Genomic DNA, 15,389 nt, shown 5'->3' on the forward strand with positions numbered 1-15,389 from the left:
TGACAGTTTGTTTTGGCCTAGACTGTCCCTTTAATTATAAGACATTTTGAAATGCTCTCTTTGTAGATGCAGTTTACTTCTAGGCACTGCAAGCGACCCTCATTTTAGGGGTTAAATGATAAGAAATGTGCAGATGCAGCAGATAAGCCAATGTGCCTAGGAAGAGGAAGTTATTAGGAGGTTACACAGAATCATTTGTTTTGCATACTCCTTTAGTTAGGGGCTATTTATAAATATTCCTCTCTAACTGTAAGGTGGTTTTCTATCTGCATGACTTGGGTAGATTTTACTAAAGTGAAAGCTTCATCCAGTTTGTACAATGTTGTGAGACTGTTGAAAGGGACCCTAAAATGCCATATAGAATGATTAAAGGGATAGTTTAGTCAAAATTAAACTTTTATGATTCAGATAGAGCAGCAATTGTAAGCAACTTTCTAATTTACTCCTATTATCAATTTTTCTTTGTTCTCTTGGTATCTTTATTTTAAAAATCTAGAATGCAAGCTTAGATGCCGGCCCATTTTTGGTTAAGCACCTGGATAGCGCTTGCTGATTGGTGTCTAAATGTAGCTATCCAATCAGTAAGCGCTACCCAGGTGCGGAACCAAAAATGGGCTGGCTCCTATGCTTACTTTCCAGCTTTTTAAAATAGATACCAAGAGAACAAAGACAAATTGATAATAAGAGTAAATTTAGAAAGTTGCTTAAAGTTGCATGATCTATCTGAATCATAAAAGTTTATTTTTGACTAGACTATCCCTTTAAGTATGCACAGTAGCACAAACAACGTTACAACATTTGCCTGATTTTAAATCTGAAGATTATAGTTTTTCCACTGTCCCTAGCGAGGCTGGCGAGCAATCTATGGAATCAATTAGTTGTTCTGTGCACAGCACCAACTGTTTTACTACAATGAGCTCCTGCACATGGTATTGTGTTTTATGGTTATGCCCTTAGCCTAAAGGACTTTTTCACTTTTTCAGGACAGTATAAGTTTACAAATACTTCTGGGCTATGTGCAACCCAGAATTAAAATAGGAGTCATTATTTGGATTGTTTATATTAAATCCGGTGATTTAAAACTATACTTTGCATGATATAGTGCCCAGCTTGTTATTTACACCTAGCCCTAGATTAATGGGATTTGTTATATGAATTGAGGTCACTTACTATTAGCACAATTAGCAGATCGCTTGCTATTCCTAATTATATCTACTCTATAAATAAATGTGAAAGGCTTTATCCTGTTATTAATATATAGTCCTTAGCCCTTTTGCCCTTTTGTGTGTTTTTTTTTATATATTTTTAACTAATTATAATATGTGCCAAATTCAACCTCTTTAAGTATATATATATATATGTTATTTTAAGAGTGGACTAGATATTTTTTTATACTGTAGCTGGGGTTTTATTTAGCGCTAAGCTAAGCTGTAGCAGCTGTATATAAAGAACATAATGATAGCCTTATGTGCCCTGTGTTTTATTTAGCGCTAGCCAGTGACTCCCTGCTGTAGCAGCTGTATATAAAGAACATCATGATAGCCTTGTGTGCCGGTGTTTTATTTAGCACTAGCCACTGACTCCTTGCTGTAGCAGCTGTATATAAAGAACATCATGATAGCCTTGTGTGCCGGTGTTTTATTTAGCACTAGCCACTGACTCCTTGCTGTAGCAGTTGTATATAAAGAACATCATGATAGCCGTGTGTGCCCTGTGTTTTATTTAGCGCTAGCCAGTGACTCCTTGCTGTAGCAGCTGTATATAAAGAACATAATGATAGCCGTGTGTGCCCTGTGTTTTATTTAGCACTAGCCAGTGACTCCCTGCTGTAGAAGCTGTATATAAAGAACATAATGATAGCCTTATGTGCCCTGTGTTTTATTTAGCACTAGCCAGTGACTCCTTGCTGTAGCAGCTGTATATAAAGAACATAATGATAGCCTTATGTGCCCTGTGTTTTATTTAGCACTAGCCACTGACTCCTTGCTGTAGCAGCTGTATATAAAGAACATAATGATAGCCTTATGTGCCCTGTGTTTTATTTAGCACTAGCCACTGACTCCTTGCTGTAGCAGTTGTATATAAAGAACATCATGATAGCCTTGTGTGCGGGTGTTTTATTTAGCGCTAGCCAGTGACTCCCTGCTGTAGCAGCTGTATATAAAGAACATAATGATAGCCTTATGTGCCCTGTGTTTTATTTAGCACTAGCCAGTGACTCCCTGCTGTAGCAGCTGTATATAAAGAACATAATGATAGCTGTGTGTGCCGGTGTTTTATTTAGCACTAGCCAGTGACTCCCTGCTGTAGCAGCTGTATATAAAGAACATCATGATAACCTTGTGTGCGGGTGTTTTATTTAGCACTAGCCAGTGACTCCTTGCTGTAACAGCTGTATATAAAGAACATCATGATAACCTTGTGTGCGGGTGTTTTATTTAGCACTAGCCAGTGACTCCTTGCTGTAGCAGCTGTATATAAAGAACATCATGATAGCCTTGTGTGCGGGTGTTTTATTTAGCACTAGCCAGTGACTCCTTGCTGTAACAGCTGTATATAAAGAACATAATGATAGCCTTGTGTGCCGGTGTTTTATTTAGCGCTAGCCTGTGACTCCCTGCTGTAGCAGCTGTATATAAAGAACATCATGATAGCCTTGTGTGCCCTGTGTTTTATTTAGCACTAGCCAGTGACTCCCTGCTGTAGCAGCTGTATATAAAGAACATAATGATAGCTGTGTGTGCCGGTGTTTTATTTAGCACTAGCCAGTGACTCCCTGCTGTAGCAGCTGTATATAAAGAACATCATGATAGCCTTGTGTGCGGGTGTTTTATTTAGCACTAGCCAGTGACTCCTTGCTGTAGCAGCTGTATATAAAGAACATAATGATAGCTGTGTGTGCCGGTGTTTTATTTAGCACTAGCCAGTGACTCCCTGCTGTAGCAGCTGTATATAAAGAACATCATGATAGCCTTGTGTGCGGGTGTTTTATTTAGCACTAGCCAGTGACTCCTTGCTGTAACAGCTGTATATAAAGAACATCATGATAGCCTTGTGTGCCGGTGTTTTATTTAGCACTAGCCAGTGACTCCCTGCTGTAGCAGCTGTATATAAAGAACATCATGATAGCCTTGTGTGCCCTGTGTTTTTATTTAGCGCTAGCAGTGACTCCTTGCTGTAGCAGCTGTATATAAAGAACATCATGATAGCCGTGTGTGCCCTGTGTTTTATTTAGCACTAGCCAGTGACTCCTTGCTGTAGCAGCTGTATATAAAGAACATCATGATAGCCGTGTGTGCCAGTGTTTTTATTTAGCGCTAGCCAGTGACTCCCTGCTGTAGCAGCTGTATATAAAGAACATAATGATAGCCGTGTATGCCAGTGTTTTATTTAGCACTAGCCAGTGACTCCCTGCTGTAGAAGCTGTATATAAAGAACATAATGATAGCCTTGTGTGCCTGGTGTTTTATTTAGCACTAGCCAGTGACTCCCTGCTGTAGCAGCTGTATATAAAGAACATCATGATAGCCGTGTGTGCCCTGTGTTTCTCCAACATTGGTGTGTCCGGTCCACGGCGTCATCCTTACTTGTGGGATATTCTCTTCCCCAACAGGAAATGGCAAAGAGTCCCAGCAAAGCTGGTCACATGATCCCTCCTAGGCTCCGCCCACCCCAGTCATTCTCTTTGCCGTTGCGCAGGCAACATCTCCACGGAGATGGTTAAGAGTTTTTTGTAGTTTTATTCTTCTATCAAGTGTTTGTTATTTTAAAATAGTGCTGGTATGTACTATTTACTCTGAAACAGAAAAGGATGAAGATTTCTGTTTGTGAGAGGAAGACGATTTTAGCAGACAGTAACTAAAATCGTTTGCTGTTTCCACATAGGACTGTTGAGATGAAGTAACTTCAGTTGGGGGAAACAGTTAGCAGTCTTTTCTGCTTAAGGTATGACTAGCCATATTTCTAACAAGACCATGTAATGCTGGAAGGCTGTCATTTCCCCTCATGGGGACCGGTAAGCCATTTTCTTAGTTAAACATAAAAGAATAAAGGGCTTCAAAAAGGGCTTAAAAACTGGTAGACATTTTTCTGGGCTAAAACAATTGCTTTACTAGGCATATTATGCAGATTCTAACTAATTATTGGTATTATAATCTTGGGGAACGTTTAGAAAAACGGCAGGCACTGTGTTGGACACCTTTTTCAGATGGGGGCCTTTCTAGTTATAGACAGAGCCTCATTCTGGGACTGTATAGGGGTTAAATGTAAAAACGGCTCCGGTTCCGTTAATTTAAGGGTTAAAGCTCTGAAATTTGGTGTGCAATACTTTTAATGCTTTAAGACACTGTGGTGAAATTTTGGTGAACAATTCCTTCATACTTTTTCACATATTCAGTAATAAAGTGTTTTCAGTTTGAAATTTAAAGTGACAGTAACGGTTTTATTTTAAAACGTTTTTTGTGCTTTGTTGACAAGTTTAAGCCTGTTTAACATGTCTGTACCATCAGATAAGCTATGTTCTATATGTATGAAAGCCAATGTGTCTCCCCATTTAAATTTATGTGATAATTGTGCCATAGTGTCCAAACAAAGTAAGGACAGTAATGCAACAGATAATGATATTGCCCAAGATGATTCCTCAAATGAGGGGAGTAAACATGATACTACATCATCCCCTACTGTGTCTACACCAGTTATGCCCACACAGGAGGCCCCTAGTACATCTAGTGCGCCAATACTTATTACCATGCAACAATTAACGGCTGTAATGGATAACTCCATAGCAAATCTTTTATCCAAAATGCCTACTTATCAGAGAAAGCGCGATTGCTCTGTTTTAAACACTGAAGAGCAAGAGGACGCTGATGATAACTGTTCTGACATACCCTCACACCAATCTCAAGGGGCCATGAGGGAGGTTTTGTCTGATGGAGAAATTTCAGATTCAGGAAAAATTTCTCATCAAGCTGAACCTGATGTTGTGACATTTAAATTTAAATTAGAACATCTCCGCGCACTGCTTAAGGAGGTGTTATCTACTCTGGATGATTGTGACAATTTGGTCATTCCAGGGAAATTATGTAAGATGGACAAGTTCCTAGAGGTTCCGGTGCCCCCCGACGCTTTTCCTATACCCAAGCGGGTGGCGGACATAGTAAATAAAGAGTGGGAAAGGCCCGGCATACCTTTTGTTCCCCCCTCTATATTTAAGAAATTATTTCCTATAGTCGACCCCAGAAAGGACTTATGGCAGACAGTCCCCAAGGTCGAGGGGGCGGTTTCTACTCTAAACAAACGCACTACTATTCCTATCGAAGATAGTTGTGCTTTCAAAGATCCTATGGATAAGAAATTAGAGGGTTTGCTTAAAAAGATTTTTGTACAGCAAGGTTACCTTCTACAACCAATTTCATGCATTGTTCCTGTCACTACGGCAGCGTATTTCTGGTTCGAGGAACTAGAAAAATCGCTCAGTAAAGAATCTTCGTATGAGGAGGTTATGGACAGAGTTCAAGCACTTAAATTGTCTAACTCTTTTGTTTTAGATGCCGCTTTGCAATTAGCTAGATTAGCGGCGAAAAATTCAGGGTTTGCTGTTGTGGCGCGCAGAGTGCTTTGGCTAAAGTCTTGGTCAGCGGATGTGTCTTCCAAGACAAAATTGCTTAACATTCCTTTCAAAGGTAAAACATTATTTGGACCTGATTTGAAAGAGATTATTTCAGACATCACTGGGGGAAAGGGCCACGCCCTCCCACAGGATAGGTCTTTTAAGGCTAATAATAAGCCTCATTTTCGTCCCTTTCGCAGAAACGGACCAGTCTCTAATTCTGTATCCTCTAAGCAAGAGGGTAATACTTCACAACCCAAACCAGCCTGGAAACCAATGCAAGGCTGGAACAAGGGTAAGCAGGCCAAGAAGCCTACCACTGCTACCAAAACAGCATGAAGGGATAGCCCCCGATCCGGGACCGGATCTAGTGGGGGGCAGACTTTCTCTCTTTGCTCAGGCTTGGGCAAGAGATGTTCAGGATCCTTGGGCGCTAGAAATAGTTTCTCAAGGTTATCTCCTGGAATTCAAGGAACTACCCCCAAGGGGAAGGTTCCACAGGTCTCAATTATCTTCAAACCAAATAAAGAGACAGGCATTCTTACATTGTGTAGAAGACCTGTTAAAGATGGGAGTGATACATCCAGTTCCAATAAGAGAACAAGGAATGGGATTTTATTCCAATCTGTTCATAGTTCCCAAAAAAGAGGGAACATTCAGACCAATTTTGGATCTAAAGATCCTAAACAAATTTCTCAGGGTACCATCGTTCAAAATGGAAACTATTCGAACGATCATACCTACTATCCAGGAAAATCAATTTATGACTTCCGTGGATTTAAAGGATGCGTACCTACATATTCCTATCCACAAGGAACATCATCAGTTCCTAAGGTTCGCTTTTCTGGACAAGCATTACCAGTTTGTGGCACTTCCATTTGGATTAGCCACTGCTCCAAGGATTTTCACAAAGGTACTAGGGTCCCTTCTAGCGGTTCTAAGACCAAGGGGCATTGCAGTAGTACCTTACTTGGAAGACATCCTGATTCAAGCGTCGTCCCTGTCAAAAGCAAAGGCTCATACGGACATCGTCCTAGCCTTTCTCAGATCTCACGGATGGAAGGTGAACAAAGAAAAAAGTTCTCTGTCCCCGTCAACAAGAGTTCCCTTCTTGGGAACAATAATAGATTCCTTAGAAATGAGGATTTTTCTGACAGAGGTCAAGTACTTCATTCTGTTTCTCGTCCTTCCATAGCGCAGTGCATGGAAGTAATAGGATTGATGGTTGCAACAATGGACATAGTTCCTTTTGCACAAATTCATCTAAGACCATTACAACTGTGCATGCTCAGACAGTGGAATGGGGATTATACAGACTTGTCTCCGACGATTCAAGTAGATCAAAAGACCAGAGATTCACTCCGTTGGTGGCTGACCCTGGACAATCTGTCAAAGGGAATGAGCTTCTGCAGACCAGAGTGGGTCATTGTCACGACCAACGCCAGCCTAGTGGGCTGGGGCGCGGTCTGGGAATCCCTGAAAGCTCAGGGTCTATGGTCTCGGGAAGAGTCTCTTCTCCCGATAAACATTCTGGAACTGAGAGCGATATTCAATGCTCTCAGAGCTTGGCCTCAACTAGCAAAGGCCAAATTCATAAGGTTTCAGTCAGACAACATGACGACCGTTGCATATATCAATCATCAGGGGGGAACAAGGACTTCCCTGGCGATGAAAGAAGTGACCAAGATAATTCAATGGGCGGAGGATCACTCCTGCCACTTGTCTGCGATCCACATCCCAGGAGTGGAAAATTGGGAAGCGGATTTTCTGAGTCGTCAGACATTCCATCCGGGGGAGTGGGAACTCCATCCGGAAATCTTTGCCCAAATAACTCAATTATGGGGCATTCCAGACATGGATCTGATGGCGTCTCGTCAGAACTTCAAGGTTCCTTGCTACGGGTCCAGATCCAGGGATCCCTAGGCGACCCTAGTAGATGCACTAGTAGCACCTTGGACCTTCAACCTAGCTTATGTATTCCCACCGTTTCCTCTCATCCCCAGGCTGGTAGCCAGGATCAATCAGGAGAGGGCCTCGGTGATCTTGATAGCTCCTGCGTGGCCACGCAGGACTTGGTATGCAGACCTGGTGAATATGTCATCGGCTCCACCATGGAAGCTACCTTTGAGACAGGACCTTCTTGTTCAGGGTCCATTCGAACATCCGAATCTGGTTTCCCTCCAACTGACGGCTTGGAGATTGAACGCTTGATTTTATCAAAGCGTGGGTTTTCAGATTCTGTAATAGATACTCTGATTCAGGCTAGAAAGCCTGTAACTAGAAAAATTTACCATAAAATATGGAAAAAATATATCTGTTGGTGTGAATCTAAAGGATTCCCATGGAACAAGATAAAAATTCCTAAGATTCTATCCTTTCTACAAGAAGGTTTGGAGAAAGGATTATCTGCAAGTTCTCTGAAGGGACAGATCTCTGCTTTATCTGTTTTACTTCACAAAAGACTGGCAGCTGTGCCAGATGTTCAAGCATTTGTTCAGGCTCTGGTTAGGATCAAGCCTGTTTACAGACCTTTGACTCCTCCCTGGAGTCTAAATCTAGTTCTTTCAGTTCTTCAAGGGGTTCCGTTTGAACCCTTACATTCCGTAGATATTAAGTTATTATCTTGGAAAGTTTTGTTTTTGGTTGCAATTTCTTCTGCTAGAAGAGTTTCAGAGTTATCTGCTCTGCAGTGTTCTCCGCCCTATCTGGTGTTCCATGCAGATAAGGTGGTTTTGCGTACTAAGCCTGGTTTTCTTCCTAAGGTTGTTTCTAACAAAAATATTAACCAGGAGATAGTTGTACCTTCTTTGTGTCCGAATCCAGTTTCAAAGAAGGAACGTTTGTTACACAATTTGGACGTAGTCCGTGCTCTAAAATTCTATTTAGAGGCTACTAAAGATTTCAGACAAACATCTTCCTTGTTTGTTGTTTATTCTGGTAAAAGGAGAGGTCAAAAAGCGACTTCTACCTCTCTTTCCTTTTGGCTTAAAAGCATTATCCGATTGGCTTATGAGACTGCCGGACGGCAGCCTCCTGAAAGAATCACAGCTCACTCCACTAGGGCTGTGGCTTCCACATGGGCCTTCAAGAACGAGGCTTCTGTTGACCAGATATGTAAGGCAGCGACTTGGTCTTCACTGCACACTTTTGCCAAATTTTACAAATTTGATACTTTTGCTTCTTCGGAGGCTATTTTTGGGAGAAAGGTTTTGCAAGCCGTGGTGCCTTCCATTTAGGTGACCTGATTTGCTCCCTCCCTTCATCCGTGTCCTAAAGCTTTGGTATTGGTTCCCACAAGTAAGGATGACGCCGTGGACCGGACACACCAATGTTGGAGAAAACAGAATTTATGCTTACCTGATAAATTACTTTCTCCAACGGTGTGTCCGGTCCACGGCCCGCCCTGGTTTTTTAATCAGGTCTGATGAATTATTTTCTCTAACTACAGTCACCACGGTATCATATGGTTTTTCTTATATATATTTCCTCCTGTCCGTCGGTCGAATTACTGGGGTGGGCGGAGCCTAGGAGGGATCATGTGACCAGCTTTGCTGGGACTCTTTGCCATTTCCTGTTGGGGAAGAGAATATCCCACAAGTAAGGATGACGCCGTGGACCGGACACACCGTTGGAGAAAGTAATTTATCAGGTAAGCATAAATTCTGTTTTTATTTAGCACTAGCCACTGACTCCTTGCTGTAGCAGTTGTATATAAAGAACATCATGATAGCCTTGTGTGCCGGGGTTTTATTTAGCACTAGCCAGTGACTCCCTGCTGTAGCAGCTGTATATAAAGAACATCATGATAGGCTTGTGTGCCGGTGTTTTATTTAGCACTAGCCAGTGACTCCCTGCTGTAGCAGCTGTATATAAAAAACATCATGATAGCCGTGTGTGCCCTGTGTTTTATTTAGCGCTAGCCAGTGACTCCCTGCTGTAGCAGCTGTATATAAAGAACATAATGATAGCCTTGTGTGCCGGTGTTTTATTTAGCACTAGCCAGTGACTCCTTGCTGTAGCAGCTGTATATAAAGAACATAATGATAGCCTTATGTACCCTGTGTTTTATTTAGCGCTAGCCAGTGACTCCCTGCTGTAGCAGCTGTATATAAAGAACATAATGATAGCCTTATGTGCCCTGTGTTTTTATTTAGCACTAGCCAGTGACTCCCTGCTGTAGCAGCTGTATATAAAGAACATCATTATAGGCTTGTGTGCCGGTGTTTTATTTAGCACTAGCCAGTGACTCCCTGCTGTAGCAGCTGTATATAAAAAACATCATGATAGCCGTGTGTGCCCTGTGTTTTATTTAGCACTAGCCAGTGACTCCCTGCTGTAGCAGCTGTATATAAAGAACATAATGATAGCCGTGTGTGCCAGTGTTTTATTTAGCACTAGCCAGTGACTCCCTTCTGTAGCAGCTCTATATAAAGAACATCATGATAGCCTTGTGTGCCAGTGTTTTATTTAGCACTAGCCAGTGACTCCCTGCTGTAGCAGTTGTATATAAAGAATATAATGATAGCCTTATGTGCCAGTGTTTTATTTAGCGCTAGCCTGTGACTCCCTGCTGTAGCAGCTGTATATAAAGAACATAATGATAGCCTTGTGTGCCGGTGTTTTATTTAGCACTAGCCTGTGACTCCTTGCTGTAGCAGCTGTATATAAAGAACATAATGATAGCCTTGTGTGCCAGTGTTTTATTTAGCACTAGCCACTGACTCCCTGCTGTAGCAGCTGTATATAAAGAACATAATGATAGCCTTGTGTGCCCTGTTTTATTTAGCGCTAGCCAGTGACTCTCTGCTGTAGCAGCTGTACATAAAGAACATAATGATAGCCGTGTGTGCCCTGTGTTTTATTTAGCACTAGCCAGTGACTCCCTGCTGTAGCAGCTGTATATAAAGAACATCATGATAGCCGTGTGTGCCCTGTGTTTTATTTAGCACTAGCCAGTGACTCCCTGCTGTAGCAGCTGTTTATAAAGAACATAATGATAGCCTTATGTGCCAGTGTTTTATTTAGCACTAGCCAGTGACTCCTTGTTGTAGCAGTTGTATATAAAGAACATAATGATAGCCTTATGTGCCAGTGTTTTATTTAGCACTAGCCAGTGACTCCTTGTTGTAGCAGTTGTATATAAAGAACATAATGATAGCCTTATGTGCCAGTGTTTTATTTAGCACTAGCCAGTGACTCCCTGCTGTAGCAGCTGTATATAAAGAACATCATGATAGCCGTGTGTGCCCTGTGTTTTATTTAGCACTAGCCAGTGACTCCCTGCTGTAGCAGCTGTTTATAAAGAACATAATGATAGCCTTATGTGCCAGTGTTTTATTTAGCACTAGCCAGTGACTCCTTGTTGTAGCAGTTGTATATAAAGAACATCATGATAGCCGTGTGTGCCCTGTGTTTTATTTAGCGCTAGCCAGTGACTCCTTGTTGTAGCAGCTGTATATAAAGAACATCATGATAGCCGTGTGTGCCCTGTTTTATTTAGCACTAGCCAGTGACTCCTTGCTGTAGCAGTTGTATATAAAGAACATCATGATAGCCGTGTGTGCCCTGTGTTTTATTTAGCGCTAGCCAGTGACTCCTTGCTGTAGCAGCTGTATATAAAGAACATAATGATAGCCGTGTGTGCCCTGTGTTTTATTTAGCACTAGCCAGTGACTCCTTGCTGTAGCAGCTGTATATAAAGAACATAATGATAGCCTTATGTGCCAGTGTTTTATTTAGCACTAGCCAGTGACTCCTTGCTGTAGCAGCTGTATATAAAGAACATAATGATAGCCGTATGTGCCAGTGTTTTATTTAGCGCTAGCCAGTGACTCCCTGCTGTAGCAGCTGTATATAAAGAACATAATGATAGCCTTGTGTGCCGGTGTTTTATTTAGCGCTAGCCTGTGACTCCTTGCTGTAGCAGCTGTATATAAAGAACATAATGATAGCCTTGTGTGCCAGTGTTTTATTTAGCACTAGCCAGTGACTCCTTGTTGTAGCAGTTGTATATAAAGAACATAATGATAGCCGTGTGTGCCCGGTGTTTTATTTAGCACTAGCCAGTGACTCCCTGCTGTAGCAGCTGTATATAAAAAGCAGATAAAGATGCCATCATGATAGCCGTGTGTGCCCGATGTTTTGGATGTGGTTCTAGTTGTGTTTTTGTTTTTTTATTAATGGTCTCCATAGGATCACAAAACAATGGCTGTTAGATGAAAGTGGAATTACTAGGTGAATACAATAAAGCTAATTGTGCTCTTGTTTACAAAATACCTGCACAGTACTGTGCACAGTGCACAACTGCTTAACCCTTGTGTGCCACTGCAATACTACACAATAGCGACAATACTACACAGTAGCAGCCAAGGGATGACTAACAATGAGTCTACACTCACCTAATGGCTCCCAGACTGCACTGCAGGACGCCAATACTACACAGTAGCAGACAAGGGTTTACTAACAAGGAGTCTACACTCACCTAATGGCTCCCAGACTGCACTGCAGGACACCAATACTACACAGTAGCAGACAAGGGTTTACAAGCAAGGAGTCTACAATCACCTAATGGCTCCCAGGCTGCATTGCAGGACGCCAATACTACACAGTAGCAGACAAGGGTTTACTAACAAGGAGTCTACACTCACCTAATGGCTCCCAGACTGCACTGCAGGACGCCAATACTACACAGTAGCAGACAAGGGTTTACTAACAAGGAGTCTACACTAACCTAATGGCTCCCAGGCTGCACTGCAGGACGCCAATACTACACAGTAGCAGACAAGGGATGACTAACATTGAGTCTACACTCACCTAATGGCTCCCAGGCTGCACTGCAGGACAACAATACTACACAGTAGCAGCCAAGGGTTTACGAACAAGGAGTCTTCACTCACCTAATGGCTCCCAGACTGCACTGCAGGACGACAATACTACACAGTAGCAGACAAGGGTTTACAAACAAGGAGTCTACACTCGCCTAATGGCTCCCAGACTGCACTGCAGGACAACAATACTACACAGTAGCAGACAAGGGATGACTAACATTGAGTCTACACTCACCTAATGGCTCCCAGACTACACTGTAGGACGACAATACTACACAGTAGCAGGCAAGGGTTTACAAACAAGGAGTCTACACTCACCTAATGGCTCCCAGGCTGCACTGCAGGATGACAATACTACACAGTAGCAGCCAAGGGATGACTAACATTGAGTCTACACTCACCTAATGGCTCCCAGGCTGCACTGCAGGACAACAATACTACACAGTAGCAGACAAGGGTTTACAAACAAGGAGTCTACACTCACCTAATGGCTCCCAGACTGCACTGCAGGACGACAATACTACACAGGAGCAGCCAAGGGTTTACTAACATTGAGTCTACACTCACGTAATGGCTCCCAGACTGCACTGCAGGACGACAATACTACACAGGAGCAGCCAAGGGTTTACTAACAATGAGTCTACACTCACCTAATGGCTCCCAGACTGCAGTGCAGGACGACAATACTACACAGTAGCAGACAAGGGTTTACAAACAAGCAGTCTACACTCACCTAATGGCTCCCAGACTGCACTGCAGGACGACAATACTACACAGGAGCAGCCAAGGGTTTACTAACATTGAGTCTACACTCACGTAATGGCTCTCAGACTGCACTGCAGGATGACAATACTACACAGTAGCAGACGAGGGTTTACAAAGAATGAGTCTACACTCACCTAATGGCTCCCAGACTGCACTGCAGGATGACAATACTACACAGGAGCAGCCAAGGGATTACTAACAATGAGTCTACACTCACCTAATGGCTCCCAGGCTGCACTGCAGGATGACAATACTACACAGGAGCAGCCAAGGGATTACTAACAATGAGTCTACACTCACCTAATGGCTCCCAGACTGCACTGCAGGACGACAATACTACACAGTAGCAGACAAGGGCTTACAAACAAGGAGTCTACACTCACCTAATGGCTCCCAGGCTGCACTGCAGGATGACAATACTACACAGGAGCAGGCAAGGGATTACTAACAATGAGTCTACACTCACCTAATGGCTCCCAGACTGCACTGCAGGACGACAATACTACACAGGAGCAGCCAAGGGATTACTAACAATGAGTCTACACTCACCTAATGGCTCCCAGACTGCACTGCTGAATTCTGGCTGGTGGATCATCTCAGTATTTTACTTATGTGCAGCCTCTGCTGCAGTGTTTTCTCTCTGTGAGGGGCTCACAAATAGTTATTATAGGTAAACAGTGTGATTGTTAAGGGAAATGTAAGTATTATTGTTATATACTTTGTATATCTCCGCAAGTTAACTCTGTACTGCAAGAGATCCGCAAACAAATCCGTGTTTAAAAGAATTTAAAGGGAGAGTAAACACCTTGAGATTTTATATAAAATGTTATATTTAGTGAAATAATTTTGCCCCTGTTCATGCAGCTGCTGACTTCTCAAGGCTAGCTCTGCTACATATGTCTCTATTATGCTTTAACAGATTTAAAACTGAAAACATAGCACTTTATAACATTGTTGCTGTGACTAGCCTTCTTATCCTCAGATTAAAACCCAGATTGGCTCCTCCATATAAGGCAAAAGGTAGATGGAGTTTGCCTCTAGAAAAACAAATTACAGTAAATGGGATGTCAGTTTGTTTTAAAAACATTAAGACTTGACTGATATGTTACTCTATAGCAACACAACAGAAATGTCTTGCAAGTACAAGGTGTTTACTGTCCCTTTAAGGCTGTTTTGTTAATAAAGTTTGCAGTCCAGGGACAGATTTCTTGAAATGCATCAAGTATTGTAAATTTTATCTCCATCACTTTGGGCAAGTAGGAACAGATATAAATGTACTCCTTCACTGATCAAGCAATCACTATGTAGCATGTTGCAGGGTGAAAGTTTTGAATATGGGTGTAGTGCAGCGGTGGGATTCAGCCAGTTCTCACCAGTTTTTAAATTTCCCAGGTTCTGAAGAAGCGGTAGGTGGGTGTATGAACTGCACATGAGTATGGTACACTGATTCTTATATGCACTGGGGCTTGTAATTTACAGAACCTGTTGATGTGTGAATCCCACCACTGGTGCAGGGAACTAAACCACAATGTTCTTTTCTAAATGACAGCACAATGACACTAAATAAATGACAACACAATTACACAAAATAAATGACAGCACAATGACACTAAATAAATGACAGCACAATGACACTAAATAAATGACACAAAATAAATGACAGCACAATGACACTAAATACACTAAATAAATTACAGCACAATTACAAATTTTACACTAGCTACACATTTTTACCACACCACTAGCTACACAATTACACAATGACACAAAATAAATGACATTAAATAAATGACAGCACAATGACACTACAGCACAATGACACTAATAAATTACAGCACAATGACACAAAATAAATTACAGCATAATGACACAAAATAAATGACAGCACAACACTAAATAAATGACACAAAATAAAGGACAGCACAATGACACTAAATACACTAAATAAATGACAGCACAATGACACTAAATAAAGGACAGCACAATGACACTAAATAAAGGACAGCACAATTACACATTTTACACTAGCTACACATTTTTACCACACCACTAGCTACACATTTTTACCACACCACTAGCTACACAATTACACACAAAAAATGACAGCACAATGACACCAAAATAAATGACAGCACAATGACACTAAAGAAATGACAGCACAATGACACCAAAATAAATGACAGCACAAT

The sequence above is a fragment of the Bombina bombina genome, chromosome 6 (genome assembly GCF_027579735.1).
Source record: "Bombina bombina isolate aBomBom1 chromosome 6, aBomBom1.pri, whole genome shotgun sequence".
Lineage (NCBI taxonomy): Eukaryota > Metazoa > Chordata > Amphibia > Anura > Bombinatoridae > Bombina > Bombina bombina.